At 46.7% G+C, this 11,995-nt stretch overlaps 1 long non-coding RNA gene across 2 annotated transcripts in view; it reads right to left on the bottom strand.

The window, feature by feature from the left end:
• Nucleotides 1-9,291, bottom strand: part of LOC102368750 — an 11,289-nt gene extending 1,998 nt beyond the window's left edge. The window contains exons 1-2 of one of the 2 annotated variants that reach the window (XR_322951.1): nt 9,115-9,291; nt 6,474-6,593 (exon numbers count right to left, since the gene is read on the bottom strand). This is a non-coding gene — a long non-coding RNA (uncharacterized LOC102368750). The remainder of the gene's footprint in view (nt 1-6,473; nt 6,594-9,114) is intronic. The other variant, XR_322950.1, reaches the window with a different exon arrangement.
• Between the last annotated feature and the right edge of the window lie 2,704 nt (nt 9,292-11,995).

Here is an 11,995-nt window from a genome sequence, read left to right as displayed (position 1 = left end):
AGGGAAACTGCAGCAAATCTGCACAGGGTCCTTGAACTTGGCAGGCTTCTGAGAGCCCTCTGTGAACAGGACGCTGAATATGAGCCAGCAGTGTGCCCTTGTTGCCAAGAAGGCTAATGGCATACTGGGCTGCATTGGTAGGAGTGCTGCCAACAGGTCAAGGGAAGTTATTCTTCCCCTCTATTCAGCACTGGGGAGGCCACATCTGGAGTCCTGTGTCCAGTTTTGGGCCCCCACTACAGAAAGGATGTGGACAAATTGGAGAGAGTCCAATAGAGGGCAACAAAAAGGGTTAGGGTGCTGAGGAACATGACTTGTAAGGAGAACCTGAAGGAGCTGGGTTTATTTAGTCTGCAGATGAGAAGACCCAGGGGGGATTGAATAGCAGCTGCAGGGGGGTTGCAAAGAGGATGGAGCTGGACTGGTCTCAGTGGGGGCAGATGACAGAAGGAGCAATGGGCTCAAGTTGCAGCCAGGGAAGTTCAGGTTAGATATTAGGAAAACTTTCTCACTAGGAGGGTAGTAAAGCACTGGAACAGGTTACCCAGAGAGGTGGTGGACTCTCCATCCTAGGAGGTTTTTAAGACCCAGCTAGACAAAGCTTTGACTGGGATGATTTAATTGGGGCTGGTCCTGCTCTGAGCAAAGGGTTGGACTAGATGTGACCTCCTGAGGTCCCTTCCAACCCTAATTTTCTATGATTTTATGACACTGGGATTGTTACCCACACTGCAGACAGCAACCTAATTCCATGATCGCTCCATTTAGGCCAGGACCCTGAGCGGCTCATCGAAGCAGTGAGAAATATAAGTTCCCCTCTATGCCCAGGGGCCTCTTTGAGGAATCTCCTTCTAGTCATTATAAGTCCTATTGCTTCTCTGCTGCCAGGGATACAACATCTCCCAGCACTACATCTGCCCCACGCCAGAGCAAACTTTCCACCTCAGGGCCTTGCAAGAGTTTTGGCAACAACAGAAACTTCCATAGCCCCAGGCCCAAACCTACACAGTCATGGTACCTAAGACTACTCAGCCTCTGCCGTAACACAGAATATCTTGCAGATCTCTAATCATGCCAACTTCCCTGTGAGCTACTGTAGGCATAGTGACAGGTTGGGAAACTGTGGCACAAAGGGATGAAATGACCTTCTCAAGGTTTGTTAGGGCATCAGAGAGAGAGCCGGGATCCTGCCACACCATCCTGAGCTTCAGTTCAGGCTGTTGCCTTTACGATGAAGCATCCTCCACCCCATCAGTACCAGGTATGACCTGACATAGCCTTAAACCCACCTCCTCCCACTCTTTACCTACTGGTCCTTCTGGGATCCAAGCCTGCAGCAGGCAACAATTGTAATCACCAACTGTGCAAGAGATGCACCAAGATGTGTGGCCGCCGAAAAGGCGACAAAAAACCTAGGTGCTCCCAGCCTCCTTTCCACAAGGTGCAAATTGATGTAATGAATGGGCTGAGTGGGGAGTTGCAGGTTTGTCAGAAATAAGCCATTTCCTTTACAAATCCTATGCAGAGGATTACAAGCTTGCTGGAGGCAAAGGTTTTGATGGAGTGGTCCTTTCCCAGCGACATTACAGCTTCTTCCACAAAGAGCATTTTCTGGTGCATTTAATCCAGTTCACCAAAAAGGTCTGACCAATAATTCAAGTAAGGGGGGGGGTCCTCCCTCTTTTTAATGTTGTGCCTGTTAAAACCCCAGCAAATTCCAGCCAGATGTGGCGTTAGCTCGGTGACAGAATGAACCTGTCAGCTGCACGCATTTCACATGCACCCTCCCGTGCGCGCATGCACTCACACACCGACACACGCGCGCACGCAAATGCACTTGATGGATGAGATGATTTGAAGCTTTTGACAACAGCATTTTGTTGTGGGGAAAAATGATTTTTTTAGCGAGTTGCAGATAAATGAGCAGAGTTTACTGGAGTGCGGGGAATGCGGCAGGCGTTGGAAAGTCAATGATTTGTGAGGTGCATGGCAAATGCGAGAGCCCATTTTTAAAATTAAGCTAGAGAGGCACAACGCAAATTTGTTCTTTACGTTCCTCACTATTAGTCAAAAAAGCGTTACTTTAAAATAGGGAGGGAGACGCACACGCACACGGGGAGAAGGGATGGGGGGAAGAAGAGGAAAAAGGCCAAGAGAGAAAAGCAGGAGGCAGCCTAGTCTAGTGAACAGGGCATAAGGCATGGAGTTAAGAAACTTGGGCCCTACTCCCAGCATTGGCACTGATGCACCGGGTGACCTGGGGCAAATCCCTTCATCTCCCTGCATCCCTGTTCCTCTTCCCTCTGTTCTTCATTATGTCTTGTATTTTCTCCCCTGATGCATGCAAGGAGCACCTGTAAAAACCCTCCTTAAAACCCCTTGGGTGTAGTGCCTGCAGAAATCATGACAGCTGCTATATTAATTCCTCTGTTAGGCTGACCAGTATTGTCTCACTGTCTCCTGGATCTCAGATATTTTCATAAGGCAGACCACAACGAGATATGCCACGTGGCTTCCTTCCCTTCCCACTCCCGATCCCATAGATGATCTCCTCTTCCATGCCATCCACAATCACCTCTCCTCCCCTTCTCCGACTTCCTCCACAGCAATCTGCAGCTGTTTTTCCCCTCTATTTTTCCATTGTTTCTTGCCTGCTACATAGGCTGTAAGCATTTTGGGGCAGGGGCTCTCTCTTTGTTCTGCATTTGCACAGCACCTAGCACCGGGGAGTCCTGGCCCAACTGAATGAATGCATTGAGAGCTCCAGTCCAGCATCACAACAGCAGGACCATCCTTTGCACAACTGTCCCGGCACCTCTGTGATGGTCTAATTAGAAGTTATTTTGCATTATAAAAGCATTCACTCATTTGTTCCTCCATTGCAAGCTTCCCATGATGGGGCAAATATATCAATGCACATGGCAAAAGCAAGCTCCTTCTTTCATTAAGGACACCTATTCTCAGGTGGAACAGGTCTGGGCGCTCTCCATCACAGACCAAGACAGCCGTGTAATGGTCCCCTTGATTCACACTAATTGGCCCTCATGTTGACAGCCTCAGCAGAGAGACCAAGGATGGGTCAGAGCTCAAAGCGACTCTCCCTGGCCACTCAGGTGTTATCTGCAGGGTGGATCGTTGAAGTCACCTGGACGGTCCCTCTGCTTCAACCCTTTCCAGGAGCAGAGCCAGGTGGAGTGCACACCTCCCCTCTTTGCTCAGAGGGACCGTAATTGGCTTGGTTGGATGAGCAAAGCTGTTCAAAACCGGGATGGAAATGACTGCAGAAGGCTGCATTGGGTCCTGCCTAATTAGCATGCAGCACCACAGCCAGAGCAGGAAAGCTAGTGGAGAGCTTGAGCATCCCCACTGCTAAACAGCACATACAGCAGCGAAGCATATTTCTTGGAGGGAACGGGTTTCTGTGCGGGCAATGCAATGTCCCGTGTGGCCGCTTCTCTCCTCTACTGCTCTCTCCGGCCACCTTCCTGACATACCTGACCTCCCCTAGCTGGGAAAGGGAGCGTCTCTGGAGGTCTCAGCAATGCCGTCCTCCTCTGGAGGGTCCCGCCAAACCACCCGGCTCTGCAAGAGTTGGACTTAAGTCTGTTTTTCTTCCTTTTCTTTGAAGAGCAGCTGCTTGGGTAGAGCCGAATGGAAACTAGCAGCCATATGCTTTGTGCCCTCTAGGACCAAGCAAATGTGCCGGGGTCTCAGGGATAATGAGCACAAGGGTCAAGGTGGGCATGGGGGTGAGTGTTGATGGGGGAAGAAATCATTTGTTATACTAAAGAGAGAGAGAGGCAGAAAGAGAAGAACATGAGCAAACACAAGTAAAATAAATATTCCCAAAGCAAAGGAAACAGAGGCATCAAGTCCCTGTCACTTCAATGCCAGGCCAAAAATAAAACATGAAATCAACTTAAGACATTTTCTGGTCTGTTAAATCACCTGAGGAAAAGCATTTTGCCTGGAAATGAGCCTGTATTAGTGATCAGTGTTCGCTAACAAAACAGACTGACACCAAATGAAATTAATAACAGAATGGGAAATGGGTAATAAAGAGAGGCCCAGAAGTTGGATTTTCACAACCTAATTATTCATTGTCACTAATGGGCTCAGACATCCCCATTGCAAATGCCGCGATTGGAGACAAGTGCGCTGACGGGTTTGCAAGTTGTAAAGAGATGACGATGATATTTTGCAGTTCTCCGGTGCCCCCATCCAGGGATCTTACACAGCTTTACACACATTGGTGGCTGGATCCCAACAATCCCTCTGCGAGGTGGGCAATAGTTAACATGAGACTGCCCCATCTGCGAGTGAGCAGCATGGTTCAGCTCCAGGTGTGAACGGGACTAATATGTCTCTGCCTTTCAAGATCTCGGATGAAGACCCTTGCTTTAAGGGGCCCAAGGGAGCTTCAGACTGTATGGCCCACTGAATCTCAGATATTTTCAGAAGGCAGACCACAACAAGCTATGCCACGTGGCTTCCTTCCCTTCCCACTCCCAATCCCATAGATGATCTCCTCTTCCATGTCATCCACAATCACCTCTCCTCCCCTTCTCCGACTTCCTCCACAGCAATCTGCACCTGGTTTTTTCCACCCTTTGCAGCTCCTATCATGCCCTGCCCTTTGAACAGACACCTCCATGGAAAAGCAATATCAAGAAAAAGTGCTCCGTATATGACTTATTTTGAAGCTGGTCTGCATTTGGGAATAGGGAAGAGGAACCTGCTCCATGCAACCAGCCAGCTCTCCAAGCATTGCCATCCCACCACATTTTGAAACTGTTGGTGGCCCATTCCTTTCTTGGCTTGTCTGATGAGATTGTCCACCGGGCAACCCCAGGATCTGAACTGATGGTCACCAACTCATTTCATGCAGGCTACCGATTAGCTGCCTCAGGGGCAATGCCTTGCATACCCCAAAACAAGGCAGATTATTTGGACTGTGGCCTGGTTGTACAGCAGGTTTGATTCTGCACGGAGACTATTTGTATAGCAGGTTTGATTCTGCATGGAGAATTTTGCCTTCGGCTCCTTGCAACGAAGACTGAGGAAAACAGAAGTGGAGTCATTTTTGAAAATGCTAGGTGATGCCTGCAGTTATATCACCTTCTGCTGTGGTCCTTTGAGTTTTCTCAAGCTACACAGCAGCAGCCCAACTCGATATGTAGGTCACAGCCTGCCAAGTAACACAGGCAGTGTGCGGCTGCAAAAGATGCTGCTGGTGCTTCACGAGGCCGCATTGCCCCTGCCTGGTGTTTTGGGAGCAATATTGAGATGGCATTTCAGACAGGAGGTGAAATGACAAGGCCTCCCTTATCTCCTGTGTCAATAGATCTATTGGCAGAGTTTTCAGGACCAGAGGTATTAACTCTGCTGTCCTGGCCAGTTTCCAATTTGTGGCATTATGCTCTTCCACCTAAATTCCCTGTGTATCACTCATGGCTGTAGTAATCTTCTACCCTCCCTGTACTAGGTTGCCATGTGCTATCAGGCAGCTGAGGTGCTGCATCCCAGAGGTGTGGAGGCCTTATCTGAGCTCCTTTGCATGGTGTATCCCTTATCTACCACAGGCTTAATAAAAGTCAGAGCTCAGTGCTGCTCAGGTTTAAATCAAGAGTAAAATTCACTCCAACTTCAGTGGGATCTAGACTGGGGTCTTACTCCGTGAAGGCGTCATAGACTTTCAGTCCATAAGACACCATCAGATCATCTTGTCTGAACTCTTCTATAATCACACACGCTTACATTTTATTATGTCACCCCTATAGGGAGTCCAGTAACTTCAGGGAGGCTTTTCTGTCCTCCGGAGATTGCTCTGTTGGGTGCTCTGGGCAGATCTGGAGACATAAAAGCCCTTGCAAGGACAGGAAACTAACTGGATAAGATCTGCCCGGGGGATCCCAAGAAGTGATCCAAACTCCATGCTGGCAATTGAAAGGCTCCAGGTCCCTGCTAGCCTGACCTCAGGGACACTTCCAGTCTCGGCCCAGATCTGATCCATTTGATCCTATGCAAGTGAAAACCCACCAGCCAGGCCCCGGAGAGGAGGGCTCAGTACCACCACCCAGCACCGATCAGTACCCTGGTACCAGCTGCGTACCCAAGAAAGTGCCTCCCATCCAACCACCACCCTGCTCCCCACCAAAATCCAGCTGGCCAGCTGTGTAGCTCTACAGTAAAAGGCTTTCCCCGACTCCTGCTACTACCTAAAGCCCTAAGGCCTGAGCTTTTATTACAATCACTGCCTTAAAGCAGACTGCAAGTGGTAGGAGTGTGCTGAATGCGCCCAGAGGTTTTAGGATAGAAGAGTCATTAGAAAGTCAAGTATTGGCTGGTAAATATGTAAGGGGAAAATCCCAATGTTTTTCCCTTCCATGCAGTTAACATACTTTTGTGCTACAGGAAAAGGAGATGAGTGTTTTATTGAAACTATTTATGGGCTAGACCAATGCATTCCTCACCTTGTATTTGAGTTTTAAAGCACACAGGGAATCCTTATGGGAAGAAAGAAACATCTGGAAAATGGCCGTCAGTTTTGAATCCAGGTACCTGCAAAGGTAGGAGGGAGGAAAAGTGGGTCGCTGGAACGAGGAAGAGGAGCAAAGGAGAAAGGAGAGAGAAGTAGACAAAATGGATTATCTCTGCATCACCTATTCCTACGCTTTAAAATGCTTTCAAGTCCTTTCACTATAGACATATCCTTGACCCTTATTTTAAGGCCAGGCTGATGGGATGGGAGCACAAAGGGAATGCGAGGCCTTTGAGGCAAATCTATCACCTACTGGTGTCCGAGCGAGTCCTTCCATCAGGACATGTGTCACTTCCAGCTGCAACTTTTGCAGGGCATTGGGATTAAAGCCCTATTTGTGTGGAAAATGGTATGGGATATTGGAGAAACCCAAGCAGCTAACAGTTCAGCTTTATGTCTCTTCATTAAACACATTTCACTATCAATCAGGTGTGTTTTAGCTAATCAAAACAGGTGAGATTTGCCAGACAAAGAAGCCGGTATGAAGCCTGTGCTCTAGTTAAGTCCTAGTATAGCACAGGCCTTATGCTGGGATATGTGCACAGCTAATCTCCACCCAATTGGGCCCTGCTTTCAAACTCACATATCTGGGCCAAAGCAAATAGGTTTCTAATAGGTCACGGACACAATTCAGCCTCATCTAGATGCTAAGGACCTGATGCTTTGTGACTGAGATAACATAAGCTTTGGCATAGTCTTGAGCACCCAAATGTATGACTTGGGTGCCCTCTACTCAGTACCCAAGTCTGGGAAAGCAGAACAGAATTAAGGTATACCATCTTTCCAGCTCTGTGCTATACGGCGCATATTCATACATGTTTTGACTGCCTCCAATACAGCTGAAGCCAGCCATCAAATTTAATTTTGATTGATCTGAGTTATGAATTTACTTGATAGCACAGGTGTTGGCTATAGGGATCTAAAATGATCTCTGACCCACGGTAATAAACTAATAGAGTTTGCATTCCCACTTTAGAGGGGGAAGAAAAAGCCAGAAATTCATAAATATATTCATGCCTCCTATCCACTCCAATTGATTAGACACCTCCAGGTTTATTAAAAGAGAGCGAGAAGGAATTCTTTGAGTTCCTAGTAAGTAAATCATTCATTAATAAAGAATACTTCATTGTGGATAGAAACACCTCTCTGTTTGAGTCCCTACAATGCAGAAGCATTATCAACTGCCTGGCACAGAACTTTTGAAAGGTCAGGATTAGCATTAATCATTTTTTTTTTAGGATGTCGATAAAGTGTATTTTCATTGCTAGCAAAAAAAGGGGGGATAAAGAAAAAAAAACAACCAAGACAGCATTTTAAATATTCCCATCACATTATTCAAAGCAAGAGAATTTCAAACTGATTTAGAAACAGAGGACATGACTTTCCAATGACGGGTGATCATGTAACATTGGTATTTAGTATTTGTATTCCAATAGTCCTTAGAAGTATCAACCCAGTAAGTACTATATGCTCATACTGCAATAAGAAGTGCCTTGCCTGCAAAGCTTACAGTCCAAAGGACAAAGGGAACAGGAGCAAAAAGGTGAAGGATCCTGCCCAAAGGTCATGGAGTAGTTTGGTTGGAGAGATGAGGGTACAACCCAGTTTTTGCATCTCAGCCCAGTGCCCCTGAACCATGTGCATTTGAATGAAAAAAACTGATGCGTAACCCCACAGTATCATATTTTTCACACTATTTATACTTAATGATTTTAATCACATTCAATTGCTACCACATTCTTCTATGGTAGCCTTGCTCCACACCACACCAAAGGGGCGGTCAGAGGCCACACAGGGCAGGCTGAAAGATCGGGCAGAACTTCATCATGGTACAGAAGACCACAGACCATCATAGACACAAGGTCATTATTAAAGGAGACAGCTATATCCATAGACATCAACCAACTGCCTTCCACGCAGCTTGAGTTCCAGCTTCTTCTACCTTGTTCACCAAAGACCACCTCCTGTTTGGGACAATATACAGCAGACAGAGACATCTAGTGACTAAAGAATATACTGCAAAGAAATACTATTGGGATCACAAGTGGTGAATTTGTCCCTGCAAAGACAGCCAGTGCAAAGCTTGTGATCAATTAAAGGTCTGCTCAGGATTGCTGAGTTTTTGGCACCCTGGGAAGAATCAGACAGCATCAGAAAGAAAAAGCAAGCATAGGGGAGACAAAGCCCTGAAAAGGGTACAGAGAGAGCACAGGAGGAGGCTGAGCAGTATCACTACAGCCTCAGACCCAAGTCAGCACATAGCAGAGCTCTTCACAACCCAGGCTGATTCCCCAGGACTTCCCCCGCCCGTAGCAAATGTCCAGCCTTGCCATTCTGCAATCAGCCCTACAAACAGTTACTGAATTTCTGCAGCTCCTAATATTTTGCTGCCCGAGGCAGAAGACCATTCTGCCTGTGAGTAACACTGTTCCTGTGCAACCCAAACATATTTATAGCTGCTGCAGAGCTGTAAGGGTACAATAGGCTCGGGGCAAGGTCACAGCCTCTGGCTGCGCTCACTGCTAGCCTGCCATAGGAATTAGAGAGGCATAGCAGTGAGAGGGGAGATGTACCTGGTAGATCATCTAATCCATGCATCGTGACCAATACAAACCATGCATTTGCCAGGGAGTTTTCCATTCTGGTCCTTGGTGTCCCAAGAAAATGGGGAATTTGCCACTGCAAATGCAGGAATAGTCAGACAGGTGCCAAGATGGGAAGCTCAGTGACATGCAAAGAGTTTCTCAGCAGTTGACCATCCCATGACCACCAGGAGCAGGAGAGCAATGTTGTAAATTGGCTGCAGCTGCAAACTCCTCAGGTGGTTGCAACCACATGGTTGGCAGTTGATTTATTCTGACCTTGAGTTTGCATTTGGTGGGGGGTGGAAAAAATTAAAAAGAAAAAACATAGCTGCTGAGAAAAGAAATTTCAACTGCCCTGCAATAGGGACTTCATTTCATTTGGTGAGTCTGATCGCTGGCCAGTCAGGATGTTTCCTCCAGCTAGTCTGGATGTACAGTGCATTTGCACCAGAAGTTGTTGTAAAGAGATATAACCTGTGGGCAGTGAGAGCAATAAGTAAACGGTCAGATCCTCAGGGCAGGTCTCTTTTCCCAGGTGTTTGTACAGAGCATTGCTAGTCAAGTTCAGAACCTGACTGGGTACCTAAGAGCTGCTGTGATATACTTATTTAACGATTAGGTAGCTAGAAGGATAGTTCAGGATGAAATAGCAGTTTACGCTGACATGTTCAGGCACACAAATCTGCTCGTCTCTCACCTCTGCTCAGAGAACCCAGCTAAGTCCACCCCGTCCTCCTATCGGAAAGAGCATATCATCTCGTTAGCAGGCAGAACCACAAGACACGTTCAAAAGCTCATACAACAGAGACAATAGACAATATGGGTTTTTTTTATTTTATTTTAATGCTAACTTACTCAGGGAATATGATAACCAGATGCTTTAATGCTGGATAAATGACTTCTTCCTGCAAGAACCGCTGTAAAAAAGGCTAGAGGGGGAAAAAAACCCCCATAGCACGGCTTGTTCAGTGCTACTTCAAGGAACCTTGGCATTCTGGGTAATGCCTTTCAGAGAAGGAGAGCGGACATGGGGGAAACCGCCCCCAGTCTATCTGTTCTGATGAGCAATGGGAGATTCAGAAGCAGCAACCGAGATCCCCATGAGATGATAATATACACAACCATTACACCTCAGAAGGGGCCTGTGGCTGAGCAAATGTTAAAGTATATATAGTATAGCAGGATGTGCCTGTATATGTTCATACAAAATGTTACCTGCCGCCATGGGGCTTATTTTCAAAGGAGATGAGACCGATCTATGGTGGGAGGTATGGCAGCAGGAGGCCGTGTCTAGATCTGAATGGCTGATGGGCAGCTTGGGACAATGCATAGAGCGTGTGGCTTGGCTATCCATTTCTTTTTCAAAAGGAGTGGGATTGTTACCTGGAATATTGCAGCCAGCTCTCCCACAATCGTTTCCTCTCCCAAAGACGTTGTGACATGCCAGGCATGCATCAGGGACGTAGGTTTTTACCTATGGCTCAGTGTGTACATGTAAAATGTCCCCTACCGTGTTCGCTCAGCTGAAGATGAGAGTCTTTATGACTACCAGTTCACCGACGTCTTTCTTAGCTCACAAGGCTAGTGGTTTCTTTCTGAAAGTCCTAGGTCTGATCTTTGATGAAGACGAAGATGAATCGCGCTGCAGAAGCCAAGAGTTCCCCTGAGACTCCAAGGGCTCTGGTCCTCGGGCACTTGGCATCCTTCATAGCAGGGTCCAAGACCTCCCCAAGGCTTGATTTACAGGGAATATAAGCCTGCTACAAGTTGAATTCAAGGGATAAACCCAGATCCACAAAGTTATTTTGGTGCCAAAGTCCCACTGGAATCAACAGAGTAGGCATTAAATCAATGGGAGTTTGGAGCCTAAATACCTTTGAGGAGCTTGGCCCTTCAGTTCAAGCGGCAGTAGATCATTCTCTTAGCTTTTGAGCTGCCAGTAATAGCCAAGGTTGTGTTTTTTACACAGGCCATAACCATATAGGCCTCATTCTTTGAAAGGAATTTAATGGGTATAAGAAAGCAATCCCACCTTGGGACAGAAAAATGCTTGATAACCTAATAGGCCGTGCTGATGGGTAACTTCTGTGCTGCTATTCTGCAAAAGCCTTAGTCAATTGACTGATTTATTTGGTTTTTAGGTGTACAGAAAAGAAAAGAAAATGCTGTTCTTTATCATGGAAGTGGCGTGGGTACTTGGACTATAAACATTACACTGTTCAAGCAATAGGGGCGTTTTTTTAAAAATGTCCTTTGGTGTCTAGACCAAAAGCAATAAACGATCTGCTGTCCCATGCACCTCATCATAATGGCATTAATCAGGGGAGAACTTGTCACTGGAGTTGAAAAATGGATCTTTCACCTTTTAAAAAATAATTTGATAACTTTATTATCCCACGAGAAAGGGAAATGATGGAGCGGAGGCACATACTAATGGGTTGTTGAATGCGCTTTGATTTTTTTATGGCCATTGGAATCGGTCAGGAGTTGTGTATTATCTCGTTATAATTGTCCCAGGAGAGGGACTTCGATAATTTTTATTACCAAAGGGAATGAAAATGTATGTTTTATTTGGTAATTTCAGGGTAATGGCTGTGGCTGTGTAACAACATCCACAGGAAGCCGAACTCTGGCCTGGCGTCCGGCTCTTTCATTCAAGGAGGCAAAAGGCACGGCGTGCTGGAAACAGCAGAGAGAGCGCAGCTAGACCACATTGGAGGCAGGGTGTATAAATCCCTTCATTTTTATATTTAGCATTGGGGACGGTGAGCAAGCCAGCAGGGATGTCACAGGCAGTGGCAGCAGGGAGGACTTTCCTAACCGTGCCTGCAGCATTATCCTCATGCTTTGCTGGACCTGCCCAGCTGCA

Source organism: Alligator sinensis, unplaced genomic scaffold (assembly GCF_000455745.1).
Source record: "Alligator sinensis unplaced genomic scaffold, ASM45574v1 scaffold268_1, whole genome shotgun sequence".
In the NCBI taxonomy this organism is placed as follows: Eukaryota; Metazoa; Chordata; order Crocodylia; family Alligatoridae; genus Alligator; species Alligator sinensis.
Note: the sequence above shows the minus strand (reverse complement) of the source record. Positions and strands in the feature narration are given on the sequence as shown.